We start from the raw sequence: 10,517 nt of genomic DNA, 5'->3' as shown, positions 1-10,517 counted from the left end.
ATCAAACAGTGAGGATAACAGGTGTTTGCATAGAGGTGAGCGTATCCTGCACCACCGGTGGAACAAACACACACAAAGGCAAGTTAGTTGTTAAACCTGAAAAACACGGAAACGATTAGCACAAGTCAAAACAGAGAATTTCATCGGACATAACTCCATTTGCTACTTCTGTGGTAGTCACCAATCAACCCATTTATACTTCCAAAAATAGCTTTAACCCTTTTAAAGCTTTTGAGAAATTCAACAGTATGGGTTTGGTCTGACAAAGCAAGAAGCACAAGAGTATTCTTGCAAGTCTAAGGGTCCAACAGGAGCTATTTCTGCGACATGCTATTTCAAAACCCAAAACTCAGAGGGATATATATGAAAAGAAAAATTGAAATAATACAAATATAAATTCCTTCCAGGTGAAGGCTATCTCTTGAAATCAAATTAACAAAGCAGATTTTAAAATAATGACACATCTCTTGGTGTAGAAGTTCATCTCTGTCACCATGCTATGGTATTTCTGGAAAGGAAAGTTAACTTACAAAGTTGTAATATACGTGAAAGGCTTAATGTTGCTGATTAAGCGCAAATTTAAAAAAAATAATTATAAACTCTAACTGACTGCTCAGTAACATTCATGTAATATTAGTAATATTCAAATAAGTGTACTTGTTCTAGGTGTGGGTAACGTGGATACATATATATATATATAAGCGTATAGAAGAAACGTCAACAAACTTGTAACTATGTATAAAATAATAAATAAGCCATGTCCTTCATATGTAACTGATCTTATACCACCAGCTGTGTCACAGAAGGTCAGTTATAATCTCAGAAACCGCCATGATTTTGTAGTTCCATGTGCACGGACAACTACGTTTAAAAGGTCTTATATTATAGATACATTAGGCCAATGGAATAATCTATCATCAGGAATCAGGGATAGTCCGTCAATATCTTATTTTAAAGCTGTCGAATCTAAGCAGCCTACGTCACCACCTATGCACTATAATTGCGGTTCTACAAAATCAACTTTAGCACACATATGTATCTTCAAATGTGTTAACATCTATAGATTAGTGTTATATCTTCCTATATACCACTTTATAATGTCACGGTACATCGTATTTAAAGAAAACAAGGTGCTCAAAGGGAAGTATTTTTACAATATTTTCTTAAGAAAATCTATGTCAGAAGTGTTCGGTCTGATTTAGCCCGGGCTGTCAAAATCATCTTAAACCTCACAGATAATGTCACAGTTTATCGCATTTAAAGAAAACCATGAGTTCAAAGTGTAGCCCTTTTTCCTCTCCATTCTCAACATGACTAGTATTATATCTACCTACATAATACTTAATAATGTCGCGCGATAACTCAAAGAAAAGTGGTCTGTTAAAGTCGAGCACTTTCACTGTATCTTCTCAAGAAAAATTCACCAAATGTGTTGGACTGACTGACTGACTGATATAGGAGATTTAATGTGCGCTTTCCGACTGTAGCGTATTTCGCACACGGGCCTGTCCGGACCATTTAGTGTATTCCGAAAAGGATGAAAGTGGTGTGTGCAACCCAAGAGGGGGATTTTAGGGGTTGCTTATATTTAATTTTTGAAATTTTTAAATTTGGAATAAATGCCGAGGTGGGTGGAGGAGGGAACTAAGGGAGTGTTGGAGTGAAGTATACTCTTTAAAGTGAAGCCCTTTTTTCATGGTATGTGACTGGTCGGAAAATCCCTTGCTTGGCCTGGCCGGGCCGTGTGCGAAATACGCATCAGCCGGAAAGCGCACGTTAAATTTCCAAAGTAAGTAAGGAAGTAAGCAACTTTGTTTTACAGTCGTGATGTTTAAGACATCGATCCGACAGGTTGAATGATACGCAGGATGCAAAAGGAGGTAAGCGCAAGTACGGTACAGAAACTGAAGTAAGTTGGGCTCTCTTAGTTTTCTGTATGCTTACACATCATCACGTCATACTGGATTTAATTTAGTTTCTTATTCTAATACTGCTAATCTTTGTCAGTGGCCAGTGAAAGTATCACAAGGGAAAATTCCAATATATACAAAATATACAATTTGTATATATGGTATATCCAAAAATATACAATTTTGTATATATGGTATATCCAAAAATATACAATTTTGTATATATGGATAGATTTTACCACTGCTTTACTCAGTTCCTTTTTACTGGATTCTCACAATATGTGGTTGATATTGAACATATTACTAATAATACCGGACAGTATTATTGCATGTGACAAATATACTTTAAAACTTTGTTCATTATGACAACTATATTTTGAGTGTTATAAAATAATTGGCATTTATTCATGTTGACAGCATTTTACATAATAAAGAAATAGAAGATTTCAGCAGACTTTTGTAACTGTTAGATATATAATACGTCCGCCTACTGTTTACAAATAAGATGATCTATACATACAAGTAGTTCAGAGTAGTTTTAAACAGTGACGGTAAAATAAATTTATCTTGAATAGCGGCAAATATGAATATATACAATTTAATATATATGTTTCTGTTATGTCATGGTATGTTGGTTCTGAATCTAAAATATTGCTTGATATTGTTTGCCAAACAGTTGTATGCACTGTCCATCGTGATACTTCTACTTAAGTATATAAAAAAGGATGTTTGTTTAGACATGTGTTCGTTGTAAACAACGCCGTGTTTTCGTTTGCTGGTTAGCTTTTACAGGTCAAAAGCAAAGTTAATCGCATTACTTTCGTGACGCATTTTAGGCCAGTACACCCCAAGAAGAGGGATAACACAAGTGATGTATTAAGATGACATACAACTTATACATACTTACGTGTATAAACTACTATCAAACAGTGAGGATAACAGGTGTTTGCATAGAGGTGAGCGTATCCTGCACCACCGGTGGAAGAAAACACACACAAAGGCAAGTTAGTTGTTAAACCTGAAAAACACGGAAACGATTAGCACAAGTCAAAACAGAGAATTTCATCGGACATAACTCCATTTGCTACTTCTGTGGTAGTCACCAATCAACCCATTTATACTTCCAAAAATAGCTTTAACCCTTTTAAAGCTTTTGAGAAATTCAACAGTATGGGTTTGGTCTGACAAAGCAAGAAGCACAAGAGTATTCTTGCAAGTCTAAGGGTCCAACAGGAGCTATTTCTGCGACATGCTATTTCAAAACCCAAAATTCAGAGGGATAAATATGAAAAGAAAAATTGAAATAATACAAATATAAATTCCTTCCAGGTGAAGGCTATCTCTTGAAATCAAATTAACAAAGCAGATTTTAAAATAATGACACATCTCTTGGTGTAGAAGTTCATCTCTGTCACCATGCTATGGTATTTCTGGAAAGGAAAGTTAACTTACAAAGTTGTAATATACGTGAAAGGCTTAATGTTGCTGATTAAGCGCAAATTTAAAAAAAATAATTATAAACTCTAACTGACTGCTCAGTAACATTCATGTAATATTAGTAATATTCAAATAAGTGTACTTGTTCTAGGTGTGGGTAACGTGGATACATATATATATATAAGCGTATAGAAGAAACGTCAACAAACTTGTAACTATGTATAAAATAATAAATAAGCCATGTCCTTCATATGTAACTGATCTTATACCACCAGCTGTGTCACAGAAGGTCAGTTATAATCTCAGAAACCGCCATGATTTTGTAGTTCCATGTGCACGGACAACTACGTTTAAAAGGTCTTATATTATAGATACATTAGGCCAATGGAATAATCTATCATCAGGAATCAGGGATAGTCCGTCAATATCTTATTTTAAAGCTGTCGCATCTAAGCAGCCTACGTCACCACCTATGCACTATAATTGCGGTTCTACAAACATATTGCACATTAGATTGAGACACAATTGTAGCACACTAAATTCCAACCTGTTTCGTGTTAATTATCTGATACTATTTCCTGTAAATGCGGAGCTCCTTGTGAAAATTCATTCTATTTCTTCTTCCAATGTACCTTATATGATGATATTAGGGAGACATTACTGACAGCTATCGATAATCTTGGAGGACAAAAAACTCTAAATAGTATTCTTTTTTGTGATCCAAACTTAGATGTTTTCCTGAATACAAAAATATTCTTGTCTGTACACAAATTTATAGAAACGACTAACAGATTAAGTAGCTAGCATATTATTGTTTCCAAACTGTTAATCATTAATATTGTTAAATATATATACAACACTAAAATGTATAATATTAGCATATGTATGAGATGCACACTGTCTTCACTTTCCAGCACATTGTACATATCCTTCATATGAGCACTGTATATAAATTTATATTGTGCACTATGTTTCCACAATGTGATGCTTCAACTGTCAATTTTTAATTTTCATTATGCAATATTATGTATAACTGTATATAGGGAGAAGGTGGTAATAAGTGCTGCACTTGTGCCCAATCCCTTTGTCTTTTTGGACAATACGATATGTTTAATAATAATAATAAGCAACCAATGTATTATGATCAGGGTCCATTGGTATCCCTTCAGCAAGTGCGAATCAGGTCCTAACACATCTGTTTTGTCATGTATCACGCGCTATACAGTCGAACCTCGCTTATCCGGACAATTGCTTTTTCTAAAAGGATGTCCGGAAGTCCTTCCCCTACCTCAATTCTACCGAGGCATATGTGAAATGAATGGAAAAATATGATTTATAAAGGATCGACCAATTACTAATAAAATACATTGTGCTGTACAGACCTGTGACAGCGCACTGCATTATTGAAACGGCTGAAGAAATGCAAATGTAGCCTAGTTTAGACTATGCACTTGTTTTGTGTACAGATACGACGGCGAGGTTGGGGCAACCTGACTCACATGAGCATTAATAGCCGTGTTAACCTGTAATAGTTGAGAGCCAAGGTTGAAGTCATTCATGTGTGAAAAATGTTGTCGGGGCATCTGTTAACGGCTAAAGAAATGCAAATGTAGCCTAGTTTAGACTATGCACTTGCTTTGTGTACAGATGTGACGGCGAGGTAAGGGCAACCTGACACACACGAACATTAATAGCCATGTTTACCTGTACTTGTAGTTGACTGCCAAAAATGCTGTCGAGGCATCTGTACATCTTCTTTGTCGAATTGCATTATTAAAGTACATCAAGATGAGACATCATATACATTCATATATATTTGTTGAGCACGAAACCTTGAAGTGTAGCCAGGACATTTCCTCGAAACTATGGGCGGCCATGTACCTTCAATATCTTATAAATTATAGGTCAAGGTGTATTCAGTAAACAAAGATCTGAAGGGCTGTATTTCCTTCATCGAACACACTATGCGTTCTTCAGAGTTTGTGACGGATTACGGATACGAACGAACTAGCACTTGTTTGGCAGGTAGGTTTTGTTAAGATTTGTTATCTTGTTCTCTCTCTATCCTCTACTTCCTTAATCACAATTTAAATCCTAAATAGACTTTCGGGCCTAACACTGTGGCAATTTTAGACCCTCTCTTTCTGTATTTACTTGAACTCATTTCCCCTAAGTCATCAATGATGTCAAAGTTGTCTGACATGTTTCTTATGAACAGTTTATGAAGCTAAACAATGTCAAAGTGACTTAAAGCATAAATACGCGAACACTTCTGACATAGAATTTCTTAAGAAAATATTGTAAAAATGCTTGACTTTGAGCACCTTCTTATCTTTAAATACGATGTACCGTGACATTATAAAGTGGTATATAGGTAGATATAACACTAATTTATAGATGTAAACACATTTGAAGATACATTTGTGTGTTTTAAGTTGATATTGACTGCCCTGGCCAAGTCGGACTCAACACAAGCAGAACACTTCTGATAGAGACTATGTTGAGAATGTAGAGGGAAAAGGGCTTCACTTTGAGCCCCTTGTTTACTTTAAGTATAGCGTTCTGTGACACTATAAAGTGGTATTTAGGTAGATATAATACTAATCTATAGATGTGAATCCATTTGATGATACATCTGTGAAGTTTCAGTTGATTTTGACAGCCCGGGCCAAGTCGGACCGAACACTTCTGACATAGATTTTCTTAAGAAAATATTGTAAAAATGTTTCACTTTGAGCACCTTGTTTTCTTTAAATACGATGTACCGTGACATTATAAAGTGGTATATAGGTAGATATAACAATAATCTATAGATGTAAACACATTTGAAGATACATCTGTGTGTTTAAAATTGATATTGACCGCCCGGGCCAAGTCGGACCCAACACAAGCCAAACACTTCTGATAGAGACTATGTTGAGAATGTAGAGGGAAAAAGGCTTCACTTTTAGCCCCTTGTTTTCTTTAAATACGATGTACCGTGACATTATGAAGTAGTATATAGGTAGATATAACAATAATCTAAAGATGTAAACACATTTGAAGATACTTCTGTGTGTTTAAAGTTGATATTGACTGCCCGGGCCAAGTCGGACCCAACACAAGCCAAACACTTCTGATAGAGACAATGTTGAGAATGTAGAGGGAAAAGGGCTTCACTTTGAGCCCCTTGTTTTCTTTAAGTACAGCAATCTGAGACACTATAAAGTGGTATTTAGGTAGATATAATACTAATCTAAAGATGTGAATCCATTTGATGATACATCTGTGAGGTTTCAGTTGATTTTGACTGCCCGGGGCAAGTCGGACCCAACACAAGCAGAACACTTCTGATAGAGACTATGTTGAGAATGTAGCGGGAAAAGGGCTTCACTTTGAGCCCCTTGTTTACTTTAAGTATAGCGATCTGAGACACTATAAAGTGGTATTTAGGTAGATATAATACTAATCTAAAGATGTGAATCCATTTGATGATACATCTGTGAAGTTTAAAGTGATTTTGACTGCCCAGGCCAAGTCGGACTGAACACTTCTGACATAGATTTTCTTAAGAAAATATTGTAAAAATGTTTCACTTTGAGCACCTTGTTTTCTTTAAAAACGATGGACTGTGACATAATAAAGTGGTAGTTAGGTAGATATGATACAAATCTAAACATATGAATCCATTTGATAATACACTGTGAGGTTAAAGTTGATTTTGACAGCACGGGCCAACTCGGACCGGCCCGACTTTTAGGCAATGCCTACAGGTATGTACTTGTATCACATTAGAAGCAACTATCGGAGGCAGTTTGGCAGAGTATAGGTTTTAACAGGGAATATATATATGTCTTATATATTCCTTGAGTTGAATTAGTTAAATATATATATAGATAAATATTCACATCGTTGCCCTAAGTATAACACCAGCTGGGCTATTATTACTATGGCAAACAGCACGGAGTCATGTGCAGGTCAGTGGGTTATCTCCCCAAACCCCTACATCCCATATCCCCTACAACCCAGTTCCCCTACAATAAGTTAAAACAACACACGGCATTTACCTGTCTGGTATTATGAACTCACCTGAAGGAGAGATTAAGGTCTGAAGTAGAGGTAGTAATATGAAAGGGGTAGAGCTTTAGGGGATAAGGGGACTTAAAGGAAAGTTTAAAAAAGAAAAGAATTAATGGTAGTGTAATGAAAGATGTCTGTATGACGAGAAGACAATTTTTAGAAATTACAAAAATAACAATAGGAAGAAACAATTATTACACTTGTTTCTTCCATTACAGCCAGGCGATATGGAGGAAGGTCCAGGATCTGGGACTAGCTGTCGCGTATCGAGAAGATCCTGAAGTCTGCAAGTGGATAAGAAGAGCAGCTGGCCTACCCCTACTCCCCCAGAACAAGATGCAGGACACGTGGGTTGACGCAATGGACAACACACCAGATGTACCAAGAGCTATCGCCTTCAACGACTACATCGTCACTACCTTGGTCGACCACGGAGCACGATTCCCCCTACCACTGTGGAACCATCACGGTACAACAGGTCCCAGGACGAAATACAACCTGGAAGGCTTTCATAACCGACTCAACCGAGGTCTCCCTCACCGACATCCCAACATCTACCGATTTGTGTAGGTAGTCGGGAAGGTGGAACAGGCAGAACGAGCTAAGATTCTACAGCTCGACTTTGGAGCAGCTCCAAGAGGCAGGAAGAGAGTGTATAGAGAGGTGGAGAAGCGTCTCTGCCGCCCGAAGGACGAGTTGAATAGAGAGGTGAAATCCCCAATGCAGTTTTTAGATGCGGTTGGCCATCTACTCAGGCTGGGATAAAGAGTGCACTGAACATTTGAGATGAAATTTATCATAATTTTGAAAAATGAACATTTTATTATAATGTATTATGAATTATGAAAAATGAACATTTTATTATAATGTATTATGAATTATGAATAATTTCGTAATCGTAATTAAATATTTATCTCAATCTATTCGTGTTTCTTGGGTTGTTCCATTGTATGAAATAGGTAACAGACTAGGGATTAGCAGTACCATGGACCGTGAACTTTGTTGTCTTAAGCTGTAGGGGAAATGGGATGTAGGGGTTTTGGGAGGTTACCGGTCAGTGGTTCCTAATTAGTGCCAGAGAATGGCCGGTTGGCCACTGAAGCTTGACATTGTGGATGAGGTGCGGAATACTGCAGGCTGACCATGTATGTAACGTAACACGATACATGACAGTCTGACAGTGAGGGTTAAAGGTAGTACGCTTTCTGTGAGTGGGACTTGACCCTCGGACAGCGGCTCTGACGCCTCTGATATGCCTGGCCATGTCTGTCCCTTCACCACAATCGTAATCATACAGATGCTGTAACTATCATATCACAAATAAAGTGCTGTGGACCCACGGATGGACTTCTGTGTTTGCAGGACAGATATCCCAAACGTAACAGCCCGGGATACAACTTTGTACGACTCTCTTCAGATCTGTACAATCAAGCCAACACTCCAGGATGCAAGAGATTCTTTCTCAGTTTGACCATTAGGCATTTATCTGAAATAATGTGTGCAATCTCTTTTGTTATTTCAATCAAACGTGAACTGATACAAGGTGTAGTTTTCGAGAGAATGTATTGTAACACAGGGAGGAGTTGTCCCCCTTAGACCATAATATTGCATATTGAGCTTGGTTGCCGCTCATGACCCTTAGGAGTTTTTTTCCGTTTTAGGGCGGTGGGGTAGTCTAGAGATAAAAGCGTTCGCTCGTCAAGTCAAGATTCCCAACATGGGTATAATGTGTGACGCTTATTTACAGACCGCCGTCATATAACTGGAATATTGCCGAGTGCGGCATTAAACAACAAACAAACAAAAACAATTTCTGGTGTCCCCCTCCGTGATATTGATGGAATATTACAAAAAGCAGTGTAAAACCATACTCACTCAATATCCGTTGTTTTTTTAGAATAGGTGTTCAGAAACCCATGCTTGCCGTAGGCGACTAACGGGATCGGGTGGTCAGGCTCGCTGACTTTGTTGATGCATGTCATCGTATCCACATTGCGTGGATCGATGCTCATAATGTCAATCACTGGATTGTCTGTTCCAGACTCCATTATTTACAGACCGCCGTCATATAGCTGGAATAATGCCGAGTGCGGCGTTAAACAAAAAACAAACAAACAATATCCATTTTACAAGTAGTATGGCCGCGGAATATGAGAAGGACTCTAAGGTGTCAGGGGAGCTGAAACAAAATCAGAGAGAAGGCGGCAGGGACAAAGATGCCTGAAATCATAGATGCGTTGAGGAAGAGTGCGATTGATGATGAAAGACGCCGCCCAAATTGGCTCACCATCTCCGTGTGTGTTGACTTGTGCTGTCCAAGGTAAGGCAAACGTTAGAAAGCTGAAAATTATGAGTGGATAGAATCGTTAGCACAAGACCTGGAGGCGAAGTTTCTCGATTCCGGGGATGGTATAAACTTGACCTTGGTAGTTCAAAAGGGGACGGTGATAACTTCACATCAGAGATGTGGGCATACGCCAGTAGAGGCGTCTTGAAAGATGATTACTGACAAAGGAGGGGATATATCTGGGATACTTGACTGTCTGAAATACATGCTAGATGTCAGTCACCTTGCATAGAAATACGTATGGGGAGATATACTGGCCTATGACAGGAGTACAGAGAAACTAAGAATCATAGGTCGGCATGTTTAAACCGGAAGCAAACAGAACTGCAGATAAAGGAAGAATTAATGTTAGGGAATTATGGGATTGCCACACCTAAACCTAGAGTTGCTAGTGTGTTTGTTGCTATCCCGAAGACTGACAGCAAGATAAGACTTATCCACGATAAGTGTTTCCGCGGGAAAAGATATGAATTATTACATGGTAAAGTGTGAGTGCTCATACTTGGACTTAAGGGACGGTAAAAAGTGGATCACCAAGGTAGTTTCCTCGCAAAGGTTGACCTCAAGGGTGGTTCAGATCAATACGACTGCACCCAAGTAACCATGATCAGAGTTGTGCTGTACTACCTATACTTGTAGCATAAAAAGCTACCTTTGGCTGCAGCAAAAAGCCCTGAGATATTTCAAACCTTCAGTTCGGCAGTGTGTTGCCTAACGAAAGTGCGGTATAACGTGAGGGTTTATAGCCCACATAGAGACTGATT

Source organism: Haliotis rufescens, unplaced genomic scaffold (assembly GCF_023055435.1).
Source record: "Haliotis rufescens isolate VD_foot unplaced genomic scaffold, xgHalRufe1.0.p SCAF_44, whole genome shotgun sequence".
Taxonomy (NCBI): domain Eukaryota; kingdom Metazoa; phylum Mollusca; class Gastropoda; order Lepetellida; family Haliotidae; genus Haliotis; species Haliotis rufescens.
The sequence above is the reverse complement of the archived record's forward strand: the minus strand, read 5'-3'. Positions refer to the sequence as shown.